The 13,336-nt window shown below is 39.9% G+C and overlaps 1 long non-coding RNA gene across 1 annotated transcript; it reads right to left on the reverse strand.

Annotated features, from left to right (window-relative positions):
• Positions 1-8,655: 8,655 nt before the first annotated feature.
• Positions 8,656-10,196, reverse strand: LOC131950423 (uncharacterized). The gene is made up of 2 exons (XR_009388312.1): positions 10,059-10,196; positions 8,656-9,199 (listed from the first exon to the last, which is right to left on the reverse strand). It is a non-coding gene; the product is annotated as an uncharacterized LOC131950423 (long non-coding RNA).
• Between the last annotated feature and the right edge of the window lie 3,140 nt (positions 10,197-13,336).

The following is a 13,336-nucleotide window of genomic DNA, read 5'->3' on the forward strand; positions in this document are numbered from 1 at the left end:
TAACACAAAATACCTAACTCATCTCGTGGATTGATCATATAGCATGTCCACACGAGCTCTGTCTTGAATACCAGGCTTACTCTGGTACTAGAAGAATGGCTCACACATTCATTCAACATTCTGCCTCCCACCCCCACGACTCTTTGATCTAGTGCACCAAGGTCAGGGTCGCTTGATGATGTTTATGCGGTTTCCCTAGGGTGAGATAGCAATACAAAATCTCTATCCCAGTTTGCGCTGTTAGTTTCTTCACAAGATAATCTTTGATGCTCTACCAAACCGCATAAGTTGGCCTATATTTTCCTTATGTTTCATTGAACTTTTATTCCTGTAGTTTCCAAACCTCTACGCTCCTTCTATTTAGCTAGCACTAATTTGGTTTCAAGAGTCGGATCCCAAGAGTCCACATGGGTTGAAGACTTTCTTAGATCGCCCATCAGCTGTCAGTTGCTCCCGACTGCTGCTTCTCTTTTCATTTTTAAAAAAATGTTTTAAACCAGATGCCAGCTTTTGTGCGTTGGTTGCCGCTATTTGTTGGTTCGGTTCAATTCGCATCGTCTGTGTACAGGGGGGGGGGGGGTGCCCATAGACTCTGGCGTCAACTTTAAACAGAACAATTTTTTCTGTGCTGACCAGAGACTGGCGTTAAATAGATCATATTTTTTCTGTGGGGGGGGGGGGGGGGGTTGACCACAATTTTTTTTTCTCTCCACCATCTGACTGAGACATCGCAAAACAGTTTCCAGTTTTAAAATGTTAGTGCCCCCCCCCCCATTCCCGCGCTACTACACGGATGTCTTTCCTCCAATCGATCAAGTCCCAATCCTACACCCCGTCAGGACACTTTTATAATCTCTTCTTACCCGATACAATCATGGCGGCTGTAAACTGTATCTTGTTTCCAATCGAGAACTTGTGTTTTTTATGTTGTGTAGTTAAATAACGGACACCCTGTTCAGATATTTTTACACTTCTTTCACGCATTCTTATCAGCCCAATGGTCAAACACGCAGTCTTGTCTCTGTTGCCTTGACCCCAGCCAATGGTCAAGGACGTAGTGTTGTCTCTATTGCCTTGAACCCAGCCAACGGTCAAGGACGTAGTGTAGTCTCTGTTGCCTTGACCCCACCCAATGGTCAAGGACGTAGTGTAGTCTCTATTGCCTTGACCCCACCCAACGGTCAAGGACGTAGTGTAGTCTCTATTGCCTTGACCCCACCCAACGGTCAAGGACGTAGTGTTGTCCTTATTGCCTTGACCCCAGCCAATGGTCAAGGACGCAGTGTTATGTTAGTGCCCTTAGCAGGACCGCAAGTTGTCAAACAACTTCCTCCTCTATCGCGTCGTTTTGTTCTCCTTTACTGCGTGCTAATCTCCTGATCAGAGCTAAAACACTTCCACGCCTGTAATGTCTTGCACAGATGTTGTGTGTCCATTGATGCCACACGGGTCTAGCTCATCGTGTATTTCCTCTGGACTTGAGCCGCACCTGAACAAACCGGCAACTTATCCGTGTGAACCACCTGAGCAAGCGGCAACTTATCATGGCGGGGGAGATAATCAACCTGTCCAATCACACAAATCAAATGTGTTAACCATCGGCCAAGTCGGCTCATGAATACAGTAGTGCACCCACGCAGGTACTACTTTCAGTGCTAAGCCGTTTATCGTCTAATTTAATATGTCAAAACACGTCAGAGCCTCACGATACGACTTATAGAGCAAGTGTTTTACCAGTTATAGGTAGATATTTGATAGAAAGTTGTACTCAAACAGTTATAGAGCAAGTGTTTTACCAGTTATAGGTAGATATTTGATAGAAAGTTGTACTCACGCAGCTGTGAATAAGTTAGCATCAAGTTTTAATGATGTTTACTAGCTTACGTACAAATACGATTTACTTTTTATTCATACTGATCTCACATGTATGATCTTTTACTCCCCCCCCCCCCCACCCGTTCTGAAATATCGTGGACGATTTTTATTAACTGCTATTTCCATCAGAGCAGAATTCATTTTGTCGGTTATCTTTGTTTTATTGAAACTGTCGATTTAACTTTTTAAAATTCTTTGAATTGTATCAATCAAACTTTCTCAAAGCCATGTCTCTTCCCCCCCCCCCTTCCAACACACACACACCTACACACACACAGAGTAGATACGAAAGTACTTGACTCAAGTTCCACATTTCTACCCCCAAAACAGAAGATTTCCTGCCACCCGAAAGTGATGAGAAATGTTCTAAAATGTTCGAGAAATGCGGCTCCCCGATGGAAGACATCTATAGCTTGGTGGTCCCCCCCCCCCCACATCACGAGAGGTCGCAAGATGTGATTTCCCCTATTTATTTGATTTTCTCACAAAGTGGGGCCGTATCGACCCCGACGCTGTCGTTATTCGTTGCCACGTAAGATAACTTTGGATGCAACTCATTTATAAATAACGGTGACCGGCACAATAGCAGATAGGTACACACGCAACTATGACGTGAGCACAACATCTTTACTCACCGACAGTGGCTCAACAATTTGCTGAGTGCAGCTCAGCAGCTGTTAAGGAAAACTATTTAGAAAAAAAAAAGAACAGCAATCAGAAGAGAGTCCAGATGTTAGTGGCCCTTATGTTAATGAATCAAATCGCTGACTTTTATTATTATAATATAGGCCTATATATATATATATATATATATATATATATATATATATATATATATATATATATATATATATATACATATATATATATAGTATATATATAAGGCCTATTTGCCTAAGCGAAGAGATGCAAAGGCTGCATGTTACAGCCTACATAACGAGCGTATATGCTTTATGCCTAGGTGCAAGTTGTGGGAAGGGGGTAAACTCGGGTAAAGAGGGTTTTTAAAAAGTTTGAGAGCAAGTTGAAATCGGGGATCATGTTTTTTCGGTTAATGCTGTAGTTTCCCAGGCAAGCAAGGCCGAAAAGCTTCACAAAAGCGCACACGCATATAAATAAAATAAATTAAAATTAAAATAAACAACTAAGGCCCTATTACTAAATACTTAATCATAAAAATTATGTGAACAGCATTTCTCCTGTTTGATTGAGATAATCCTGGTATCTGCCCTGTTGTTATTGCATTTGGAAATTTTAAAATTAATTTTTTATGTTCATTGTAATATCTAATTACATATTCAATTAGATATTCTTGCATTGCCTTTGAAGATGAATGTGAAAAGTTGGAACGGATTTGGTCAAAATTGAGTTACAAGAGAGCTTCAGCAAGTAAATCAAACACTAGTATTTGTCACAAACACCGGTTTCACTCGGCGTCCCCCCCCCCCCCCCACACACACACACAGACTCTCACATCACCACCTCCTCACCCTCACTCAACCCCTCACTCACAAAAGGATTTTCCACTCACCAAAAAGGAAGTCTACCTTCAGATGGGACGGGCTGTTGTCAATGTCAGCAGCTCCCCCCCTCCCACCCCCACTCTACCACACCCGTTTAGCTGTAAGAAGACAACGATTGTATAGGTGTTGTGTAAAAATAAATGTCATCCTTTAGGAGACAGATCCAATGGTCTACTGTTAGATCTATGGTCTATTGTTGGGCATAGATCTATGGTCTATTGTTGGGCATAGATCTATGGTCTATTGTTGGGCATAGATTTATGGTCTATTGTTGGGCATAGATCTATGGTCTATGGTTGGGCATAGATCTATGATCTATGGTTGGGCTTAGATCTATGGTCTATTGTTGGGCATAGATCTATGGTCTATTGTTGGGCATAGATCTATGGTCTATTGTTGGGCATAGATTTATGGTCTATTGTTGGGCATAGATCCATGGTCTATTGTTGGGCATAGATCTATGGTCTATTGTTGGGCATAGATCTATGGTCTATTGTTGGGCATAGATCTATGATCTATTGTTGGGCATAGATCTATGGTCTATTGTAGGGCATAGATCTATGGTCTATTGTTGGGCATAGATCTATGATCTATTGTTGGGCATAGATCTATGGTCTATTGTAGAGCATAGATCTATGGTCTATTGTTGGGCATAGATCTATGGTCTATTGTAGAGCGGCCTTCAATCTGCCGGAAGTTTGTCAGTGACACTATCATCTAGGTGGGGGAGGGGGGGGGGGGATAAGAAGAGGTAAGAAAAAAACATTACAATTTCCAGTGTTCTCTAGAAAGCTGATATTTTAAGTGCAAGTGAGTTTTATTTTTGACTGCCGTGAGAGAGCCGATCGTTAGTTGATGAACCACGACTTACACGCAGAGAGTTTTAGAATCGTAACAGGTGTTCCCGTTCAAACTAAAAAAAATCAACGTTCAACAGTCAGGAATTGGGTGAGCTGATATTTAAAGTATTTGCTTCTAGATGGGCGAAAGATACATGGGACTATGTGGACAGGACTAGTGTTATTGTTGAAGACAGGGATAAAATCAGTGGGTGACGTGTACAAGTAGGATAAACTCATGGTAGCTTTTGAGTCAGTCAGGTTTTAGAGGTAGGGGAGGCAACGAGCAGGTTTTAGAGGCAGGGGAGGCAACGAGCAGGTTTTAGAGGCAGGGGAGGCAACGAGCAGGTTTTAGAGGTAGGGGAGGCAAGGGGCAGGTTTTAGAGGCAGATGTTGGCAGTGTGCAACAGTGTGATCTCTAGATAAACCTGGAAGAAATCTATAACACCTTGTTAATATTAGGAGAACTAGTTATTTGAATAGTGTTTCAATCATGAAGAGTTCTCGCCATATTACTGCAGAAGATGCTCATTTCTAGCCATGCGACATTGCGACATTTTAAGCCCCACATTAACAGACGGGAAAAAGTCTTGTGAAAAAAAAGGATATAAAAAAAGCTAGGGACATCAGCGATCCAGTGCATGCTTGTGGGGAGGGGTATGGTGGGTAGGGGGAGGTGGCCCAATGAGCGTGGTTAGTTGCATTAATGACTGGCTTAATGCTTGCACGAGCCAGGGGTTTCTATAAATGTATTAGGCTTCAGCCCTACCCTAGTCACGATACCCAGAAGTTTCTAAAGTGAGTTGCCATATTGTATTGTCCTATTTTAAATACAGCTCAATTTCTGCAAAATAATGTCATCAAATATTCATAATATTTTTAATTAATTTAAACTAAAAAGGTTATCTATATTAAATTAGCTTTAAAACATGTTGCCAATATCCTAACAAATTTAAAAAAAAATTAAGCTCTTAAAATGTCAATCTATGTACAGCACAGATTGCCTGCTTGTCGAGGCTAGAGCTACAGCAGAAGGAAACATATATATTTTTGTTTAAATTTAAATTATCCTAAACCCACACCAGCTCACATCCCAAACCAGTCTCACATCCCAAACCAGTCTCACATCCCAAACCAGTCACACATCCCAAACCAGTCACATATCCCAAACCAGTCACACATCCCAAACCAGTCACACATCCCAAACCAGTCACACATCCCAAACCAGTCACATATCCCATTAAATCCATCCCGCGTATTACAAGCCAGTGTATCACACATAGCCTATTAGAGTTTACCACTGGTTGCTAGAGTCTGTTGTTAGAGTCTGTTGTTAGAGTGAGTTGTTAGAGTCAGTTGTTAGAGTCTGTTGTTAGAGTCTGTTGTTAGAGTCTGTTGTTTCTGTTGTTAGAGTCTGTTGTTAGAGTCTGTTGTTAGAGTCTGTTGTTAAAGTCTGTTGTTAGAGTGAGTTGTTAGAGTGAGTTGTTAGATTCTGTTGTTAGAGTCTGTTGTTAGAGTCTGTTGTTAGAGTCTGTTGTTAGAGTCTGTTGTTAGTCTGTTGTTTCTGTTGTTAGAGTCTGTTGTTAGAGTCTGTTGTTAGAGTCTGTTGTTAGAGTCTGTTGTTAGAGTGAGTTGTTAGAGTCTGTTGTTAGAGTCTGTTGTTAGAGTCTGTTGTTTCTGTTGTTAGAGTCTGTTGTTAGAGTCTGTTGTTAGAGTCTGTTGTTAAAGTCTGTTGTTAGAGTGAGTTGTTAGAGTGAGTTGTTAGATTCTGTTGTTAGAGTCTGTTGTTAGAGTCTGTTGTTAGAGTCTGTTGTTAGAGTCTGTTGTTAGTCTGTTGTTTCTGTTGTTAGAGTCTGTTGTTAGAGTCTGTTGTTAGAGTCTGTTGTTAGAGTCTGTTGTTAGAGTCTGTTGTTAGAGTCTGTTGTTAGAGTCTGTTGTTAGAGTCTGTTGTTAGAGTCTGTTGTTAGAGTCTGTTGTTAAAGTCTGTTGTTAGAGTGAGTTGTTAGAGTGAGTTGTTAGATTCTGTTGTTAGAGTCTGTTGTTAGAGTCTGTTGTTAGAGTCTGTTATTAGAGTCTGTTGTTAGAGTCTGTTGTTTCTGTTGTTAGAGTCTGTTGTTAGAGTCTACCATTGGTTGCTAGTCTATCAGTTGATGTTCTTATCTATAACGGGAGGAGGCGATGCACGAGTTAATAAACCTTGTGTAGATTGAGTCCACAGTTGCAAAGAATAATGTGAACTTGATAACCCTAACTCCCACCGTAGTGCAAAAAATTTCATACATTGGCAGTTCTCGTGTTCATAATTTAAGAGGGTTGCACAATGCCTTAAACCTAGCGCCATTTAGGTGATATTTAAAAAAAAAAAGGAGTGGGGGTTGGGGGTTATTCTCTTAATACAGTAAAGGTAAACAATGCAGCAGGTTGAAATGACGTCACACGTGTCGAGATGACGAGCCATGATTGGCCACACGTATTCCGTCAGACGTGTCTGTCTGGCAACTATCAGCTCTGTCATCCGGCGCTCCCGCACGGATTAGCCGCCATATGCACTGGCGCTTGATTCACTCGAGCTCAAGGTGGATCGCGGGAGCTAAAGGTGGATCGTCTGAGCTTAAGTGACCCTAAAAATATCTCCCCGTGTGGGGGGGGGGTAGATTATGAAGGGGTGGTGGGAGGGGTAGGGGGTTTAACACCGTTAGCGTGAGTCTTCAATCACAAGCGTTATATTGTACAGTCTCAGAGCGGTGCCCCCACCCCCACCTCCCCCTCACCCCGACTGGCGCTCATCGATTTTTGTTGGACCGACAACTATGTAGTTACTTAGATGGCCCCAGGCAAATGGGTCGGACTTGTATGATTTACGTTTTCTAGTCTGGTCACGTGTCATCGCTTAATCAGACCCCTGTTGTCATATTTATCACAGACCCCTGTTGTCATCTTTATCACAGACCCCTGTTGTCATCTTTATCACAGACCCCTGTTGTCATCTTTATCACAGACCCCTGTTGTCATGTATTTCACAGACCCCTGTTGTCATCTTTATCACAGACCCCTGTTGTCATCTTTATCACAGACCCCTGTTGTCATCTTTATTGCAGACCCCTGTTGTCATCTTTATCACAGACCCCTGTTGTCATCCTTGTCACAGACCCCTGTTGTCATCTTTATCACAGACCCCTGTTGTCATCTTTATCACAGACCCCTGTGTCATCTTTATCACAGACCCCTGTTGTCATCTTTATCACAGACCCCTGTGTCATCTTTATCACATACCTCTGTTGTCATCTTTATCACAGACCCCTGTTGTCATCTTTATCACAGACCCCTGTTGTCATCTTTATCACAGACCCCTGTTGCCATCTATTTCACAAACCCCTGTTGTCATCTTTATCACAGACCCCTGTTGTCATCTTTATTGCAGACCCCTGTTGTCATCTTTATCACAGACCCCTGTGTCATCTTTATCACAGACCCCTGTTGTCATCTTTATCACAGACCCTTGTTGTCATCTTTATCACAGACCCCTGTTGTCATCTTTATCACGGACCCCTGTTGTCATCTTTATCACGGACCCCTGTTGTCATCTTTATCACAGACCCCTATTGTCATCTTTATCACAGACCCCTGTTGTCATGTATTTTACAGACCCCTGTTGTCATCTTTCTCACAGATCCCTGTTGTCATCTTTCTCACAGACCCCTGTTGTCATCTTTCTCACAGACCCCTGTTGTCATCTTTATCACAGACCCCTATTGTCATCTTTATCACAGACCCCTGTTGTCATGTATTTTACAGACCCCTGTTGTCATCTTTCTCACAGATCCCTGTTGTCATCTTTCTCACAGACCCCTGTTGTCATCTTTCTCACAGACCCCTGTTGTCATCTTTCTCACAGATCCCTGTTGTCATCTTTATCACAGACCCTTGTTGTCAACTTTATCACAGACCCTTGTTGTCATCTTTATCACAGACCCCTATTGTCATCTTTATCACAGACCCCTGTTGTCATGTATTTTACAGACCCCTGTTGTCATCTTTCTCACAGATCCCTGTTGTCATCTTTCTCACAGACCCCTGTTGTCATCTTTCTCACAGACCCCTGTTGTCATCTTTCTCACAGATCCCTGTTGTCATCTTTATCACAGACCCTTGTTGTCATCTTTATCACAGACCCTTGTTGTCAACTTTATCACATAATCCTGCTGTCATCAATTTCACAGATCTTTATGACAGGCCCCTGACATCACCTAATGACCTATGTAACCGTCAGTACAGTCAGTAAACGTGACAACACACAGGATAATGATGAGCCAGTTAGTTTGAATGATTGCTTCAAGCATAAAAAAACAAAACAAAAACACAATCAGTGAGAAGATAAAAAAAAAACAACTAAACAGTTGATAAAAACAAAAACAAAATTAAAAGTTGTATCTTTTATGATACCATTGTTTTATAAAAATGTAGAACCCTTTCTAAATATAGTTTATGTTTTGTAACTGGTAAAAAGAGAGCACATACATTTAGATAGCGTTGAACTATTTCTACTGTGAAAGTTTGAATGTCCTCAGACGGAAGGCACAGTTTAAACTAGTGGCGTCTTCCAACTCGCTTCCAAGATGGCGTCTTCTATAAATAAATCAATCACCCTGACAGCAGTTCCGTTCTATAATTTAAAGCACAGTCACGTGACGCTCCAAGTCTGTGACGAGTCGCATCTAGATCTAGTTCCAAATAGAGGTAACACGCACAATTTGATCCCTGCAAAGGGAAGTAACTGCTTATAGCCGCGCGTCATCTCCCCTCGTCAAGGCGAGGGAACCTCGTTCTCAGAAAAAAATTCTGTTGGCCTTGTATGTATTGAATTGTATTTTATGTGCTTTATATGCTAACATTATTTTATCACCTTTAGATATAATCAGTAAAATTTTCTTGGCAGAATATTACTTTCCACATCAATTTTAGCTGTAAAAAAAAACTAGAATAAATTTTTCGTTTTCAACTTTTTTTGTTAACCGTTATCATACGAAACACATTATTAATGAAGGAATAAGCTTAGTTAAATCAGATTCAGATGCATCAAAACTAGAAAGTAAAATCAACTGTGGACAGATTGAAGAAGTTATCAAGCAGGATGAAATGGAGTTATCTTTGGCTCGTAAAATGCTTATGTGGCAACCATGTGAACCTCTTGTTGGTCCAGCTCCACCAAACCAATGGAAATAGCCTCTACCATAGATACTATTACATTAATACATTTTTTACTTTTTTTATATAGATACTGCTAGTGTTGTTTTTTTCAATCAGGTTACACATGATGTTTATAGAAAATTATCATTAGGAGTTGTTAGAAATCAAATCTAAGTATTTTTGAATGCACTGAAAGAGATGGATGATCAAAACTCTATTAAAAAGTGAAAAATTAACACCTAACCACATATTATTTTGCGTTGTATGAAGAATTCTAAAAATAACTTGATGTTTTTAAAAAATCTAAATGCTCTAGCAGTAGGCCTTTAACACTATGTTAGTGCATTTAAAATTATTTTCTCTGCATTAATAAGTTGTTTCTAGATCTAATACAAATTCAGTCAACCAAAAAATAAAAAGCAATAGGACTATCTTTTTAAAAAAATAATTTTGCTCGATGTAAAAATGTCTCAACTAATTATGCTAATAAAATATCAGTATTTTGATAAAAAATAATCTACCTGGGATTTCGAAAAGAATTCCACTGGTAATATCAAGGGGGTTCTACCTGGTGTAGTTACTATGACGTCACAGGAGGAAGCCGTAAGGAAAAATAGAGTAAAAAAATATTTACCTGCTCGGCTTAAAAATCCATCACTTTCCGAGTTCATTCATTGCTCCAGTTGGCTAAAATTAGATTTTTTTCGTCACGTGAGATCACATGACTCCACGATAACCTTTCGAAAATAAGATAAAAATAAACATTGCATCACAAATCCCAGAGGAAAAAACAATTTCATTTCCACTCTACGTTAAGTGTTGTTTTTTTTTACCTCTAGCCCCGAGAGAGTTAAAAATATCAAAAGTTGAAAACATGAAAGTAACTTTAAAGGGAAAAATAACGTGCATTAAAAAAAAAACAACCAGAAAACGAGTTCTCATTTGTTGTTGATGAAAAAAAATGGCGGGAGATTACGAGGCGAATGTATGGAAGATTTACAAGATGACTTCCTGTGGATTGATTGGGTTGTCTTCGGGTGTGTGGGGTTGTATTATGTGTGTGTGGGGTTGTAGTCTGGGTGTGTGGAGTTGTCTTAATGGTGTGTGGGTTTTCTCATGGGTGTGTGGAGCAGACGAGATGGGGACATGTCGGAGATATTTTGTTAAGAACTTGGCATGGCAGAAGATGTCAACGGGTTGAATGCTTTCATTCATTACGTCTGTAGAGTAGTGGGGTGGGGAGGGGCTGGGGGTTGAGGAGGGGAGGGGCTAAAGTGACAGGGTGTGAAGTCGGCGGGGTCATTTGGTAATATCTGAAAACTAGGTGGAGCTGTAAGGTCGTCTAGGGCAATAGATAATGAAGCTTTTGGATCATATAGGACAATGGAGAGAGTAGCACATCTGTCATTATATAAGAGAGTACCACACCTATCAATTATATCAGTACCACACCTGTCATTATATCAGTACCACACCTATCAATTATATCAGTACCACACCTGTCATTATATCAGTACCACACCTATCAATTATATCAGTACCACATCTGTCATTATATAAGAGAGTACCACACCTATCAATTATATCAGTACCACACCTGTCATTATATCAGTACCACACCTATCAATTATATCAGTACCACACCTGTCATTATATCAGTACCACACCTATCAATTATATCAGTACCACATCTGTCATTATATAAGAGAGTACCACACCTATCAATTATATCAGTACCACATCTGTCATTATATAAGAGAGTACCACACCTATCAATTATATCAGTACCACACCTGTCATTATATCAGTACCACACCTATCAATTATATCAGTACCACACCTGTCATTATATCAGTACCACACCTATCAATTATATCAGTACCACGTCTGTCATTATATCAGTACCACACCTATCAATTATATCAGTACCACGTCTGTCATTATATCAGTACCACACCTATCAATTATATCAGTACCACGTCTGTCATTATATCAGTAAAACAACTATCAATTATATCAGTACCACGTCTGTCATTATATCAGTACCACACCTATCAATTATATCAGTACCACGTCTGTCATTATATCAGTACCACACCTGTCATTATATCAGTACCACGTCTGTCATTATATCAGTACCACACCTGTCATTATATCAGTACCACACCACACCTATCAATTATATCAGTACCACATCTGTCATTATATCAGTACCACACCTGTCATTATATCAGTACCACGTCTGTCATTATATAAGAGAGTACCACACCTGTCATTATATAAGAGAGTACCACACCTGTCATTATATCAGTACCACACCTGTCATTATATCAGTACCACACCTGTCATTATATCAGTACCACACCTGTCATTATATAAGAGAGTACCACGTCTGTCATTATATCAGTACCACACCTGTCATTATATCAGTACCACACCTGTCATTATATCAGTACCACACCTGTCATTATATAAGAGAGTACCACATCTGTCATTATATCAGTACCACACCTGTCATTATATCAGTACCACATCTGTCATTATATAAGAGAGTACCACACCTGTCATTATATCAGTACCACACCTGTCATTATATCAGTACCACATCTGTCATTATATCAGTACCACACCTGTCATTATATCAGTACCACACCTGTCATTATATCAGTACCACGTCTGACATTATATCAGTACCACATCTGTCATTATATCAGTACCACACCTGTCATTATATCAGTACCACACCTATCAATTATATCAGTACCACACCTGTCATTATATCAGTACCACACCTGTCATTATATCAGTACCACACCTGTCATTATATAAGAGAGTACCACATCTGTCATTATATAAGAGAGTACCACACCTGTCATTATATCAGTACCACACCTGTCATTATATCAGTACCACACCTGTCATTATATCAGTACCACACCTGTCATTATATCAGTACCACATCTGTCATTATATCAGTACCACACCTGTCATTATATCAGTACCACACCTGTCATTATATCAGTACCACACCTGTCATTATATAAGAGAGTACCACATCTGTCATTATATAAGAGAGTACCACACCTGTCATTATATCAGTACCACACCTGTCATTATATAAGAGAGTACCACACCTGTCATTATATCAGTACCACACCTGTCATTATATCAGAGAGTACCACACCTGTCATTATATAAGAGAGTACCACATCTGTCATTATATAAGAGAGTACCACACCTGTCATTATATCAGTACCACACCTGTCATTATATCAGTACCACATCTGTCATTATATCAGTACCACATCTGTCATTATATCAGAGAGTATCACACCTGTCATTATATAAGAGAGTACCACATCTGTCATTATATCAGAGAGTACCACACCTGTCATTATATCAGTACCACACCTGTCATTATATCAGAGAGTACCACACCTGTCATTATATAAGAGAGTACCACATCTGTCATTATATCAGAGAGTACCACACCTGTCATTATATCAGTACCACACCTGTCATTATATCAGAGAGTACCACACCTGTCATTATATAAGAGAGTACCACATCTGTCATTATATCAGAGAGTACCACACCTGTCATTATATCAGTACCACACCTGTCATTATATAAGAGAGTACCACACCTGTCATTATATCAGTACCACACCTGTCATTATATCAGTACCACACCTGTCATTATATCAGTACCACACCTGTTATTATATCAGTACCACACCTGTCATTATATCAGTACCACACCTGTCATTATATAAGAGAGTACCACAACTGTCATTATATAAGAGAGTACCACACCTGTCATTATATCAGTACCACATCTGTCATTATATCAGTACCACATCTGTCATTATATCAGTACCACATCTGTCATTATATCAGAGAGTACCACACC

Source organism: Physella acuta, unplaced genomic scaffold (assembly GCF_028476545.2).
Source record: "Physella acuta isolate Inbredline_101_S28 unplaced genomic scaffold, ASM2847654v3 ptg000760l, whole genome shotgun sequence".
NCBI lineage: Eukaryota > Metazoa > Mollusca > Gastropoda > Physidae > Physella > Physella acuta.